Source organism: Lycium barbarum, chromosome 11, assembly GCF_019175385.1.
Source record: "Lycium barbarum isolate Lr01 chromosome 11, ASM1917538v2, whole genome shotgun sequence".
Lineage (NCBI taxonomy): Eukaryota > Viridiplantae > Streptophyta > Magnoliopsida > Solanales > Solanaceae > Lycium > Lycium barbarum.
Genome location: NC_083347.1, coordinates 46,155,982 through 46,172,359, shown reverse-complemented (window position 1 = coordinate 46,172,359; position 16,378 = coordinate 46,155,982).

Below are 16,378 nucleotides of genomic sequence, written 5' to 3'. Positions count from 1 at the left end.
TCAATTCAATATCCAATGTTGATATCACCTCCTTGAACTTGAAAATCCCTTGGAACTTGATCAAAATAAGCAACAAAATAATTTTATCTCAACAACCATGGCTGGCCGAGAGCGTGGCAGCCATGGCAATGTTCTTTCTCCTTTTTCTTTAACTTTGTCTTTGTGAAAAGAAAATGTACTATCCAATTTGTTCATTATCCAAGCTATTTATACGATGCCCCTCTAATGGACACGTGCCCCCCCCCCTATGACTCACCAATTTGGGTTCTTGATTTATTATTATTTTTTTAATTACGGGTGGGGCCCACAAAACATAATTAAATTAATTAATTTTAATTAATCACTAATCCCGACTTAATAAAGTGTATATCCCCAATTGGGTGGTTCGAGATAGGAGAGACTAAATTGATAGGGCCAAACTTGGTACAGCAAGCCATAGAGAAAGTTAAACTCATACAAGATCGGTTATTAGCAGCCCAAAGTCGTCAAAAGTCCTATGCGGATAATCGTTGAAGGGACTTAGAGTTCCAAGTGAAAGATTGGGTATTCTTGAAAGTGTCACCAATGAAGGGTGTAATGAGATTTGGCAAAACGGGGAAGCTTAGTCCACGGTACATTGGGCCTTATGAGATTATGCGCAAAGTAGGTAAAGTGACCTATGAATTAGATCTACCTCCTAATTTGGAGTCAGTTCACCCAGTTTTCCATGTCTTGATGCTTCGTAAATGTGTTGTAGATCCTAATAGGATCGTGCCAGTAAATGATGTACAAGTGACGGAAAAGTTAACTTATGAAGAGGTACCCATTGCCATATTAGATAGGCAAGTACGGAGGCTTAGAAACAAAGAAGTGGCCTCAGTTAAGGTTTTACGGAGAAACAATAACCGAGAAGAGATGACATGGGAAGTGGAAGAAGTTATGAAATCCAAGTATCCGCATTTATTTTAGCCCATAGAAGAAATTCAAGATGAGACATCAAGATCATAAGGTATGTATATTTTTTTTTTTATCTATTTGGGTCGCGTGTGACCAAATTCTATTGCTATTATGTTGTGGCCCTGTGAGGCATTGTTATTATGGGCTGTTGTGACAGGATGGTAGTGCCATATTACAGAGAAAACTCTGGCGAAATTTTTATAGAATCCCCGAGAATTTAACATTCGAGGACGAATGTTCTTAAGGGGGGAAGAATGTTACACCTCAAAAAAATTTCCGTTGATGCATAGTGAATAGACTAACGAAGAGCACGGAATATACGATATTTCAATGAGTGAGGAATGACATTTGATGACACTAATTAATATTTCAAGGGCATTCGAGATAAGAGAAGAAAGTTTGCCAAGAGAAGGCAAGGCATACGATAGGTATCGAAAAGGAAGTACGAGCGACAAGTTAACGATGATTTAATGATGCTTTGGAAAAGAGTTATAATGTCCCTTAGATTGTTAATGAGGTGATAAAAAAGTGTCAAGAAGGTTCCATATGGTCCGTATAATGTTATACAGTCCGTTTAATGAACCGCATAATTGTCACAGTTAAGTCCCTCACTGGTGAGATTATACAGTCACTTATACGACCCGTATAATGTGCCGTATAATGGTCACAGAGGCGAGATATTGGAGAGGTGATTTTACGGTCACTTATACGGACCGTATAAAATTATACGGCCCGTATAAAGTGTCGTCAAATGGTCACAGAATCGAGAATTAAATAGGATATTTCATGGTCACTTATAAAGACCGTATAAGTGTCCGTATAATTTCCCGACGGATCAGATTTGTGTATTAATAAGGGACCAAGTCTTATTTTATTTCATTTCCCATTCACACCCCTTCTCTCTAAAACATCTCTCTATATTTTTCCCACAAGAATTCAAGAGATATTAGTGATCGAATATATCAAACTAAGTGAATCAATTGTGAGAAACCCATTAAAGGTCATGCAAGGCAAGGAATCCAAGTGAAGGTGAAACTAGGTTTTTGCTCAAGTGAAGTGTTTCCACCCAAATATTATTCCTACAGAATCTAAGTTAAGATTTATGGTATTTCCATGTTGTTTAAGGTATGTGAAAGTTGAAACACTTGGATTGTAGAAGGATATAGAAAAATGGGTCATGAATGTGGGAATAGTGTCTTTTTGAGTAATAGCTTGAATTGAGTCATGATTCTTGATGTGTTGTGATATGGTTATGTTATAAATGATGTTAAGAATATGGGATGGACGTTGTATATGAATGAATGTAATCGTGTGTTATGACCATGGATATGGATGATTGGAAGCGAATTGAGAAATATGGATAATGTGGATGAATAAGGACTATTGTTATGATATTGTGAATGTACTATTGACGTTTGGGTGTTGATATATGATATTGAGGAAGTTGTATAAACAAAGGAGATGCTATCAAATTTTCTCTAGCTTTATTCATGTATGCTAGCTATCGATTTTTCTAATGATAGTGTAACTCTAATGAAGGTAGAAATGTGAGCATTGAAGGAGAACGTGCAAGTGATAGAATAGTTGAACGGAAAGGTATGTAAGGCTAACCCTTCTTTCATAAGGCATGGTTCTTTGGCCAAATATCTAATCTTCTATAAGCCTATGATGTCCTCTAAATGATGCCATCATTAAAAGCCACTCAGCTCATGATTCTTGATATATTACGATTGTACTAAATTCCTCCTATGACGAACAATACTATAAGGATAGATGTCATGATGACGATGATAATGGTAATGACGATAATGATGACGATGATAATAGTAATGATCCTAAAGATTCCTATGAGCTTTTGCGTATATGTGCCTATGTATGGCTATTATGGAACACCGAGCTTACATGGCCGGGTAGAATATAAGTATATGTATATATATATATATATACGACGATGTGCGCGCACCACTGCAGTTGGGTACGGATAACCCTGAAGCCTTGGTAGGGCCAGGTATGTGTAACACTGAGCCTTAGTTGGCCAGGTATGTATGACAACCGAACCTAGCCATGGTCGGGTACACGAAACACCGAACCTTCGTGGTCGGGTATGCTATGTATATGATATGGATATGTATATGATATAGATATGAGTATGAATACGAATATGATACGAATATGAATAAGAATATGTATATGAATACGAATATGGATACGAAATGTAAATGAGTACGGATATGAGTACGGATATGGATACGGATACGGATGTATGTACACAATCTCGCGTTAGAAATGGAAAGTCCCTATGAAAAGCAAGTAAGTGCTTTTGACGATGATACTACTATCTCCCATCTTATGCTATTTATTATGTTGCTTACTATGCTTCTATAATGATATTGATCATGCTTTACATACTCAGTACATTCTTCGTACTGACGTCCTTTTGTTTCTGGACGCTGCGTCATGCCCGCAGGTGGCCAGGGAGAGAGGCTTGATCCATAGCTATATTTCTCAGGGACTGCATAGCGGAGCTCCATTCATTCGGAGCTATATCTTTTATGTATTGATTCTTTTGTGTACATAATTATGGGCATAGTGGGGTCCTGTCCGCCTATATGATATTACATACTCTCTTTAGAGGCTCGTAGACATGTGTATATGGTTAGATGTATTTGGCCTTGTCGGCCCATAATTTGGATGTCGTTTTGTTAGCCTCGTCGGCTTATGTACTTTGCTACGGGCATTGTTATTAATGGTGATATGTATATATGAATGGTTGCCCAATGGAAATAGTATGATTTAGTATGTGGCTCACCTAGACTTAAATGTAAAAGTATGAGAAGCGGTGCCCCGGTGGGATAGCACCGGGTGCCCATCGCGCCCCTCCGGTTGGGTCGCGACACAAAGCTAGTCCCAAGGACAACTTCCCATTCCCGAACATCCATAAACTCATTAACAATTGTGCAAAGCACGAGCTACAATCATTTGTGGATTGCTTCGCAGTATACCATCAAATCTTGATGAGTGAAGAGGACGCGGAAAAAGACAGGCCTCATCACTCTTTGGAGAGTGTATCATTATCGAGTAATGCCATTTATCCTCAAGAACGCCAGTGCCACTTAAATGAGGGTTATGACCACCATTTTTCATGATATGATCCACAAGGAAATAGAAGTGTATGTGGAAGATGTCATTATCAAATCAAGAGAAAGCTCAGAGCATACCATGCATTTGCGGAAGTTCTTTGACAGACTCTGAAAGATCAGTTTGAAGCTAAACCCAGCCAAGTGTGCATTTGGAGTACCCACCAAAAAACTGATTGGGTTCATAGTAAGCTGAAGGGGCATAGAACTAGATTCATCCAAGATCAAAGATATCCAGAAAGCATTCGGCACCACCAATCTATTAATCTTGGTACCTCCTAGACCCGGAAGTCCATTATTGCTATATCTATCGGTATCAGATATTGCCTTCGGATGTGTGTTAGCACAATATGATAAAACCGGCAAAAACGAGTGTGCCATCTACTATTTGAGCAAAAAGTTCACTGCCATGGGTGGAAAAGACATGTTGTGCTTTGACATGGGTGGCCCAAAAATTAGGGCACTACTTGTCGTCATACACCACTCATCTCATATCCAAGATGGATCCACTGAAGTATATCTTCCGGCAACCCATGCCTATAGGGAAATTGGCTAAATGGCAGATGTTACTGAGTGAGTTTGACATGACATACATAGCACAAAAATTTGTCAACGGACATGCGTTGACCGATCCACTGGCAGAGAGCCCGGTCGACGAGGGTTTTGAAGCACTCCGAATATATTTCCCGGACAAGAAGGTATTGGCGGTAGAAGAAGATACAGTCGAGCCCTACTCAGGATGGAGATTATTTTTTAATGGTGCAGTTAACTACAAAGGTTCAAGAATCGGAGGAGTCTTGATAACAGAAACTGGAGAGCATTATCCGATGGCCGTAAACTAAAGTTCTGATGCGCCAATAACATGGAAGAATACGAGGCCTACATTTTGAGCCTCAAAATGGCTCTAGATATGGACATCCACGAACAACTGGTAATAGGTGATTCAGACCTGCTCATTCACAAAGTACAAGGCGAATGAGCCACAAAGAATGCCAAAATCTTACCGTATATGAACCTCGCACAAAGGTTATGCAAAAGGTTCAAAAAGATTGATTTCAAGCACACACCAAGGGCTCAAAACGAGTTCACCGATGCTCTTGCTACCATAGCATCCATGATACAGCATCCAGAAAGAAGCCACATTAACTCGCTAGAGATAAGTCTAAGAGAAGAACATTCCTACTATACCCATATGGAGGCGGCACCCGATAGCAAGCCATGGTATGCTGACATAAAGACATATTTGGAAAAAAGGGAGTATCCCGAGAATACTATGAGCAATCAGAAGAAAGTCATCTGGAGAATAGCCAATGGGTTCTTCCTGAACAAGAAATACTTGTCACGACCCAAACCGATAAGTCGTGACGAGCGTCTGACCTCTAGCAACCAAACACCCCTATACCTATATCTGAATCTTACTAAACAACAAGGGCCCATAATGGCGTAAACTGATCTCATAAAATGAAAACATCAGAACTATGTACAATCTGCATATATTTACACAACATGCAGAAGAACAGTGCAAGCTAGCTAGGCTACTACATATACTGTACACAAAAGAATAGAAGCCGACAAGGCTACATCTTCTGACCACTACGTACAACTGTCTACAGACCTCTATTGAAATAAAAGCTGTAGAAAGGACGGGACAGGGCTCCGTCATACCCATATGTATACACATCTCAAAAGGGGCATACCAAAACAAACTGTAGCTCCGGATCAAATAGAGCGTACTGACCACTGCTAGATCTAGAGGTCCTACTGAGCTGGGCCACCTGTCTGTCTCCTTGTACCTGCGGGCATGAACGTAGCCCCCGAGCAACGGGGAGTCAGTACGGATAATGTACCAAGTATGTAAGGCATAGGAACAACATATATACATAAGAATCATGGATAAGATCTGAACTCATAACTGAAATGATTAACTGAATGTACTTGTATGAACTAGTATCTGATTAAACCTGCATAAATTTGTATAACTGACAATTCCTCTGTGGGCACATAATATGCATGCCCATGCCTATCAATGATGATTATGCATCTATACATGTGTGCGTATATAACGCCTGATATATGTGCGTATATAACGCCTAATATATGCGCGTATATAACACCTGATGCATGTGCGTATATAACTTCTGTAAAGCCTCTATGGCATCTCATCATATCATATCCGCTCCTCTGCGGCCATAATCAATATCATCATCATAGTAGTAATGCGTGTATAACACCTATATCTCTTCTCATATTTTATATATATCTAATATTCGCGTATATAATGTCTTTTGGTCACTGATCAATGTACATAAATATATAATGAATGTAATGCATGAATAAACTGTATGCACAGAGTTGTCTACATAAGACTGGACCCATGAACAGAAGGATCACTTATAAACGAGGTACATGAACATCAACGACTGAAGTACTTCTAATGCTTCTAAGAGTAGAGTAATATGGAAGCCCGCTTACTCGTTTGTTGGATCATATCATAGGATCATGCCAAAAGAAGTAAAGAATGACCTTAACATACCTTGGAGTCTATCCAATCGTCCAACTTCTACCTCTCGAACTTGCAAGCCTACAATTAAAATAACACAGGGCTTAATGATTTGTAGACAATATTTTCCTTATAAGCTTACAACTCTTCAACCTCCCATTTAATCCAACATTAACCACAACAACAATAACAACACTTATATATATATAATTATACACTTAATTCTATCCCCATTCATCTCTTAAAATAGCCTCAAGTCACTACCTTGCCCTTCATCAACTTAACACTTCCACAAATGCCTTCTCTTCACTTAAAATCACTAAAACTCTTGATAGCCAACTTAATATAAGGGTAGAATCATTTACATACCTTGAAGGGTCTAAGATCCCAAGAATCACTTCAACTCCAACTTCCCTAGCTTCACAACCTTGAAGAAACCCTAGAATCAACCTTCTTCTTTACAAGCACGGGTTCACGGGCTCGTATTTTACCAAATCTCCACTAATATGATGGGAAATATTAGGAGAGAAAATATTACGGTTTTTCTGATTTGGGATGGAGGAAAATATGAAATAGGGTCGTGAACCACCTATTTATACTCGGAATTAAAAAGGCTACAGCGGTCCGGTTCGACGAGCGGGTCGATGGCCGTCGACGTGTCGACGGTCCGTCGACTTGCTCCGTCGACCTGCCCCTGCAGATGCAAGGCTGCGGGACCCTGTCGACGCTGCACATCAACGGTCCGTCGAACATGTCGACGACCCGTCGATGATGACTAGTGCTCTGCAGATTTTTCTGATTCAGTTCGGATCGCGCCGGTTCGATTCGTTCAACTTCTAACTCTATAATTTGCCAGGAAAATCTGCTGGTACCCTCGTACACGAGGTAAGGAATTTTCTTCCTCCAAACTCAAGCTCGGGTCTCTATTCCAAGGGCATACCTGACTAGGAAACCATAGGTTCTACCACTACGAACACGAGGGGTGTAACATTCTTCCCCCCCTTAGGAACATTCGTCCTTGAATGTTCGAACAATCCTGGGTTATAAAAATTTTGACAGAGTCTCCCCCGCACTTATACCAATCCGTCCTGCACACAGCAACCCAAAATAATGCCACACAGGGCCACATACTATAACATACAATACTAGGGCCTCACACGACTAACCACGATAACTGAAATGAAATAATACCTGGGGGCGATGATGCCTCAGATCGAACCTCTTGTACTGCTGGGAACAAATGCGAGTACTTAGTCTTCATTGCCTCTTCCGCTTCCCAAGTCACTTCCTTAACATTCTTATTCCTCCACAAGACTTTAACGGAGGCTACATCCTTGGTTCGCAACCGACGAACCTGCCTGTCCAATATAGCCACTATTTCTTCGTATGATAACTGCTCGGTCACCTGGATATCATCCATTGGTACCACTCTTGAAGGATCTCCGATACACTTACGAAGCATAGATACATGAAATACTGGATGTACCGACTCTAACCCAGAAGGCAATTCTAGCTCAAATGCCACCGTGCCCATAGTACGAATGATCTTATACGGCCCAATATATCGCGGGCTCAACTTACCCTTCTTGCCAAACCTCATCACTCATTTTATAGGCGAAACTTTCAGGAACACCCAATCGCCTATCTCAAACTCTAGCTTGCGTCGCCGATTGTCCGCATAGGATTTTTGTCGACTCTGAGCTGTTAACAATCTTTCTCCAATAACTTTAACCTTATCAACTGCTTGCTGAATTAAGTCTGGGCCTACTAACTGATTCTCCCCGACATCAAACCATCCAATGGGCGACCTGTATCTTCGCCCATACAAGGCCTCATAAGGAGCCATCTGAATACTAGAATGGTAACTGTTGTTATAGGCAAACTCGATAAAAAGCAAATGATCATCCCAACTACCTTGGAAGTCAAGTATACAAGCTCTAAGCATATCTTCAAGGGTCTATATGGTACGCTCCGCCTGTCTATCTGTCTGTGGGTTGAATTTAGTACTAAGACTCACCTGAGTCCCCAATCCCTGCTGAAAAGACTTCTAGAATTTAGCTGTGAACTGTGCTCCGCTATCTGAAATAATGGTTGTAGGAACACTATGAAGTCATACAATCTCCTTAAGATAAAGCTTCGCATAATCCTCAGCTGCATAAGTAGTTCTGACAGATAGAAAATGGGCTGACTTCATAAGCCTATCAACTATGACACATATCAAATCATACTTCCGCTGAGTACGGGGAAACCCTGTAATAAAGTCCATATTGATTACCTCTCACTTCCATGTCGGAATCTCCATAGCCTGCAATAGACCTCCGGGCTTCTGATGCTCTATTTTGACCTGCTGACAATTTGGACACTGGGCAACAAATTCAGCTATATCTCTTTTCATACAATCCCACCAATAAACTTCCTTGAGATCATGGTGCATCTTTGTTGAGCCTGGATGAATAGAATAGCAGGAGTAATGTGCCTCCCCTATAACCTGCTGACGGAATCCTGCAACATTAGGAACACATAACCTACCTCGATACCTGAGTACTCCATCACCCATAATCACAAAGGGTTTCTTTTCTTTCTGAGGCGTTGTATCTCGGTAATGGACTAGAACAGGATCCTCATACTGACGCTCCTTTATCTCAACTATCAAGGATGACACTGCTGCGTCTTGAACAGTAATCACTGCATCACCTGAATCTATCAATCAAACTCCGAGGTTAGCTAATTGATGAACTTCACGAGCCATTTATCTTTTCTCTGGTGGCATATATGACAAACTACCCATGGATTTACGACTAATGGCATCGGCTACTATATTAGATTTTCCAGGATGCTACAAAATATCCATATCATAATCCTTTAGCAACTCTAGCCATCGCCTTTGGTGTAAATTCAAATCCTTTTGCTTAAAGATGTACTGGTGACTCTTATGATCAGTATAGATATCAACATGGACACCGTATTAGTGCCTCCATATTTTCAAAGCATGAATCACTGCCGCTAGCTCAAGATCATGGGTTGGATAATTCTTCTCGTGCTTCTTCAACTGTCTAGAAGCATAAGCGACAACCTTACCGTGCTGCATCAACACACAGCCTAACCCAACACCTGAAGCATCACAATATACCACATAGCCATCTGCTCCTTCTTGAAGAGTCAAAACTGGTGTTGAAGTCAACTTATTCTTCAACGTCTGAAAACTCTGCTCACAACCATCTATCCATTGGAACTTAGCTGATTTCTGAGTCAATTTAGTCAATGGGGCTGAAAGAGAGGAAAATCCTTCTACAAACCTTCTATAATAACCTGCCAAGCCCTAGAAACTACGTATCTCTGTTGGTGTTGTGGGCCTTGGCCAATTCTTCACAGCCTCAATATTCTGGGCATCCACTCTAATGCCTTCCTCTGATATAACGCGACCCAGAAAAGCCACAGAGTTCAACCAGAACTCACACTTAGAAAACTTCGCATACCACTCTCTACCTCGAAGAATTCCAAGCATTGTTCGTAGATGTTCTGCATGATCAGCCTCTGACGGCGAATAAACTAGAATGTTATCTATAAACACAATCACGAACAAATCTAGGAAGGGTCTGAATACACGATTCATTAAATCCATGAATACGGCTGGGGCATTGGCTAGCCCGAACGACATAACACGAAAATCATAATGGCCATATCTAGTTCGGAATGACTTCTTCAGGATGTCTTCTTCCTTTTCCCTGACCTGGTGATATCCTGACCTCAAGTCTATCTTCGAGAAATATTTAGCGCCTTGCAACTGATCGAATAAATCGTCGATCCTAGGGAGTGAATACTTATTCTTTACAGTCACTTTATTCAATTGCCTATAATCAATACACATTCGCAAGGAGCCATCCTTCTTTCTCACAAATAACACCGACGCTCCCCACGGCGATGTACTAGGCCTGATAAAGCCCTTCTCGAGCAAGCTTTCAACTGCTCCTTTAATTCTTTTAACTCCGCAGGTGCCATCCTATAAGGAGGGATAGATATTGACGAAGTGTCTGGCAATAGGTCAATAGTGTAATCAATCTCCCTCTCTAGGGGAATGTCTGGAATCTCGTCTAGAAACACTTCTAGAAACTCATTAACTACAGGAACAGACTGAAGAGTCGGTGACTCTGCTTGCATATCTTGGACTCGAACTAGGTGAAAAATAACCCTTTTCAGATCATCTTCTCTGCCTTAAGGTAGGAAATAAACCTACCCCTAGGCAAAGTAGCATTGCCTTTCCACTCTAGGACTGGCTCGCCTGGAAACTAGAAACGAACCATCTTTGCTCTACAACCAACATTAGCATAATAAGAAGCCACCAGTCTATGCCCATAATAACATCAAAATCAATCATATCTAACTCAATCAGAACTGCTACGGTACGGCGGTGACAAACTATAACAACACAGTCCCGGTATACTCGCCTAGCTATAATCGGATCACCAACTGGCGTAGACACCTCAAAAGGTTTAATCAACTCGGGCTCTATCCCAAACTTGCCGACAACAAAGGGCGTAATATATGATAAAGTAGAACCTGTATCAATCAGTGCATAAACATGATGGGAGGAAACCGATAATATACCTGTAACAACATCAGGAGACGTCTGGTGGTCCTGTCTACTAGCCAATGCATACACGCGGTGCTGAGGACCGCTCGAGCTGGATGCTCCACTCCTCCCTCTACCTCGCCCTAATGGCGTCTAAAAAACTTGCCCAGAAGGGCGCACTGCAGAAAAAGAGTCAGTCGCAGACCCTGTAGGCTAAACCATACCTATACCAACCCCCATCAGGCACTCCCTCATCCTGTGGCCTGGCTGCCTACAAGCATAGCAACCATCTGTGCCCAGCCGACACTGACCTGAATGTAACTTGCCACACTGGGTACATCGCGGCAAAGGGGGCCTCATCTGGCCTGACTCTGGCCGGTACTGATAGCCTGACGCTCTAGAACTCTGCCCCCTCCGGAATAAGAAGACCGATCAAACCTAGGGCCTGAAAATCGCAGAGGTGCACTCCCTGCCGACTGATAAGAATATCTGGAATGCTGCTGTCTTTGTCCTCCCCTGAACTCACTAACCATATCAAAAGATCTAGCCTTCTTACCACGGCCCCAGTCACGCTCACGCTCTATACTCTGCTGGCGTTTACGCCCCCTCCAAATTCTGTGTATACGCCTGTATACTGGAGATATCCATGCGTGGCTGTAGTGCAGCAGTCGTACACTCATCTATCAAGTGTGGCCCTAGACCAGCCACAAAGCGATGAACTTTATCCTGCATCTCACCCACTTTGGTTGGGGCATATCTATCCAAGGAATCGAAGTGTACACAATAGTCTTGAACATTCATACTGCCCTGTTCAATACGTAGGAACCTGTCTGCTCGGGCCCGTCGGACCTCTGGAAGTAAATAATGAGAAAGAAAAGCATCTGAAAACTCTTGCCACACAGCTGGAGGGGCATTTTCTCCCTTAGATAACTCCCACGCCTAATACCACTGTATCGAAATATCCCGGAGTCTATCGGAAGCCAACTCCATCAACTCAACCTCATCCGCGTGCATAACCCTCAAGGTTCTCTGCATACCATCAACGAAATCCTGGGGGTCCATATTTTGCTTTACCACAGAAAACTCTGGAGGACCTAACCTAAGGAAGGTCTTAACCTTTGAACTACTAGCCTTGTCTGCCTGGTCAATACCGACTCCCTGCCGCTGAGCCTGGGCGGCTACTAATCTGGTCAACAACCGTACCGCATCCCATACATCCTGGCCCTCTGCATCCGGCTGAGGAACTAGAGCAGGTGCTGGAGGCGGGGTATGCGATGTCTCAGACGACCCCTCACTCTAGATCTCATCCTGGGCCCTCGTTGCCTGCCGAGTATGGCTAGTAGCCTCACCGCCCGCTCTCTTTCCCTTCTGGGCAGTTGTAGCTTTCTTGCGGGACATCGCTGAAATCAGAACAATTCATCAGAAGCGAAAGCTTAACACAGGGCTCTATTGCACAATCTAAGAGAGAAAGAATGACATTATCCTAAATGTCTTGTAGCCTCCTTTTTATAAGTGTGGCGCAAAACACGCCCATAAACAAGACTCTGTTAGACACGGTCTGTTGAACCCCCTGGATGCAACTGATCTGATACCACTTCTGTCACTACCCAAACCGATGAGTCGTCACGAGCGCCTGACCTCTAGCGACCAAACACCCCTATACCCATATCTGAATCTTACTAAACAACAAGGGCCCATAATGGCGTAAACTGATCTCATAAAATAGAAACATCAGAACTCTGTACAATCTGCATATATTTACACAACATGCTGAAGAACAGTGCAAGCCAGCTAGGCTGCTACATATACTGTACACAAAAGAATAGAAACCGACAAGGCTACATCGTCTGACCACTACTGTCACACCCTAACCTCGCTAGGGTGTGATGGGCACCCGACCCTTACTTAGGGCCGAGCGAACCCGCTGACTCTTACTACACACATATTCGCTTGGGATTCTTAAGTCAAACAAAAATGAAATACATAATATGGGCTTTCAGAAACATTCTTTTCGTCGTTCTCAAGTCAAGTAAAATCTGTAATCATATGGAATTTGTAACAATATGCATAATGGTACGTCGGCTTACAGAACCGATTACAAGACTGACTTTCTATACCCACGACTCTGTCTGCAAAGTCTCTAACATCAATCAGGAATCATAACATATATACTCTGACTCGGCAACACTCCGGAAGGAAATGGAGCTCGCCAATCCCGCTGGAACATCTTCTATCAATGTCTTCTACTCATCTGTGTGTACCTGCGTGGCATGAAATGCAGCCCCCGAAGAAAAGGGGTCAGTACGGAATATGTGCTGAGTATGTAAAGCATGAAATACAGTAAAGAGGACCATAACAAAAAAACGGAGATTTACCAGAAACAAATATGACTTTTAAAAACGTCAATGCACTTGCCTTTTGAAATGAAAATCATGCATGTCCTCATTATATATCATATATACATATAACGTTCCCCGGACCTCTAGTTAGGGACGCGGTGAATAAAATCATGTATGTCAATATCATGTATCATATATGCATGTAACGTGCCCCGGCCCTCTAGTGAGGGACGCGGTGAATAGAGTCATCATATGCCATCCTGACCACCACCCCGTCATCATATCATCATGTCATCATATCATATATATATATATATATATATATATATATATATATATATATATATATATATATATATATATATATATATATAACGTGCCTCGGCCCTCTAGTGAGGGACGCGGTGAACAATGCAGAGGAGTACGCACGAGAACATGCCTTGGCCCAGGACGCAGTGAAGGACATATTGAGGAATGCATGAGCAGAGTAGTGAGAAACTATATGCATATAAAACAATTTTTAAGACTCGAGGTAAGTACACAAATCGACACTTGCGGATCATAAACACGTTTCGACTCAATCCGAGTTAGTATGAGAAAGTTATGGACGTTGTCCCTTACAGAAACCTCTTTGAATGTTTCAGAGGCTATCTTTGGAAAATCAAAGCAATAGTCACACCAAATACCTTTCGAATATCACTATGGATCAAATCAACATAGAACTTTTGGAACCATTCACACGTATCAAGACATAGCAAAACAGTTTTCGGAAGCCAAGAACATTAGCCATCCTAGTGGCTCTAAGAATAGGAGTTTCTTTGAAATCATACATATACATTGTCTGTTTGTTTCATAAGGATCATGCCAAAAGAAAGAAAGGGTAAGCCTTACAAACCTGTTCCACCTCCTATTGGCTATGCTTATGTGTCTGAGCTCGTAAGTCTACATTTAAGATGATTCACACTAATGTTAGCCTTTTCATCGTACATTTGTACCATACTTCAAATTATACTATTTTATATTCTGCCGAAAATCGGGCAGCACCTTCCCTATTTATGTGCCTAGCCCGAATTCTCAATTCAGCAACCAACAACAACAACAATACCAACATCAATCATAATGTTTCCAACTCCAACATGTCTCATAAAACAGCCCACACGCTGTTTTCCAACTTTCATAACTAATTAACTCAATATACAATCATTTAATCACACTTTCTTCGTAAATAATCCCATATTAACACAAGTAGAAAGAGATTCATACCTTTCTCCCTTTAATATTATTATATCTTCACTTTTTCACCTTAGTTTTATGCCACAACGCACCGCCATACGATTCTGCACCAATAACTATGTCACACCTAATCTTACCAGGGTGTGATGGGCACCCGACCCCATATTCGGAGCCGAGCGAACCCGCTGACTCTTATTACACATATAGTCTCTTTGAACTCTTAAATCAAATAAAATGAATACATAATGAGAGCTTTCAGAAATATTCTTTTCGTTATTCTTAAACCAAACAAAATCTGTAATCATAATTTATAACAAAACACAAAATGACACATCGGCTGACGGAGCCGCTTACAAGACTGACATTCTATACCCACGACTCTGTCTGCAAAGTCTCTAACATCAATCAGAAATCATAACATATATACTCTGGCTCGGCAACACTCCGAAAGGAAGTGGAGCTCGCCAATCCAGCTGAAGCATCTTCTAGCAATGTCCTTTACTCATCTGGGTGTACCTGCGTGGCATGAAATGCAGCCCCCGAAGAAAAGGGGTCAGTACGGAATATGTACTGAGCATATAAGGCATGGAATACAGAAAACAGAACCATAATCGAAACAAGCAGTACAAAAGGTAAGTACATTAGCCACAATACCAGAGTGCTTATCTTCCGAACACAAATTGTGTATACCGATGCCATATGTCAGAAAGAGTACAGAAAATAAGTAGATCATCCAGAGTGCCACAATGCTTACTTTCCAAACACAGACCATGCATGCTTAGTGCTGCGGAACGTGCAGCCCGATCCATATACATATATTATATTGCTGCGGAACATGCAGCCCGATCCATATACATATATTATATTGCTGCAGAACGTGCAGCCTGATCCATATACATATATTATATTGCTGCGGAACGTGCAGCCCGATCCATATATACATATATCATATTGCTGCGGAACATGCAGCCCGATCCATATACATATATTATATTGCTGCGGAACGTGCAGCCCGATCCATTTATCAATTCTAAAACTCAATGGACAAGTATACGTACCGACACCTGAAGGCTCAGAAACAAGTTTCGGGTCAATCTCATTTACTATAAGAAAGTTATGAGCGTTTGAAGTACAGAACCTTCTACGAACGTTTCAGAAGCCGTTTTTGGAAAATCAAAGCAACAATCATATCAAGTACCTTTCGGATATTGTTATGGATCAAATCAAATATAACTTTTGGAACCATATGTACATATCAAAATATATCAAAGACTCAATGGAATAATCGAACGTGCTAGCATTTGAAAACTAAGACGTTAGTCACAACAATTATCTCTCGAATGCCATTCAGAACATATCAACCGAACTTCGGACATCATAGATACGCATCAAAACCATATGAAACAGCTTATGGAAATCAAGAACGTTAGCCATCCTAGTGGCTCTAAGAATGAGAGTTTCTTTAGAATCATATACATATACTTTGTCATGTTGGTTTCACAAAGACCATGCCAAAAGAAAGAAAGGGTAAGCCTTACATACCTTGTCCGCTTCCTAAGCTAATCCAAACTTAAGTCTCGGCTTTTCCAAAATCTACAACAATATTAGTGAATACCAAACATTAGCTACCGCTACTTAAGAATTCAATTCTAAACTATCACTT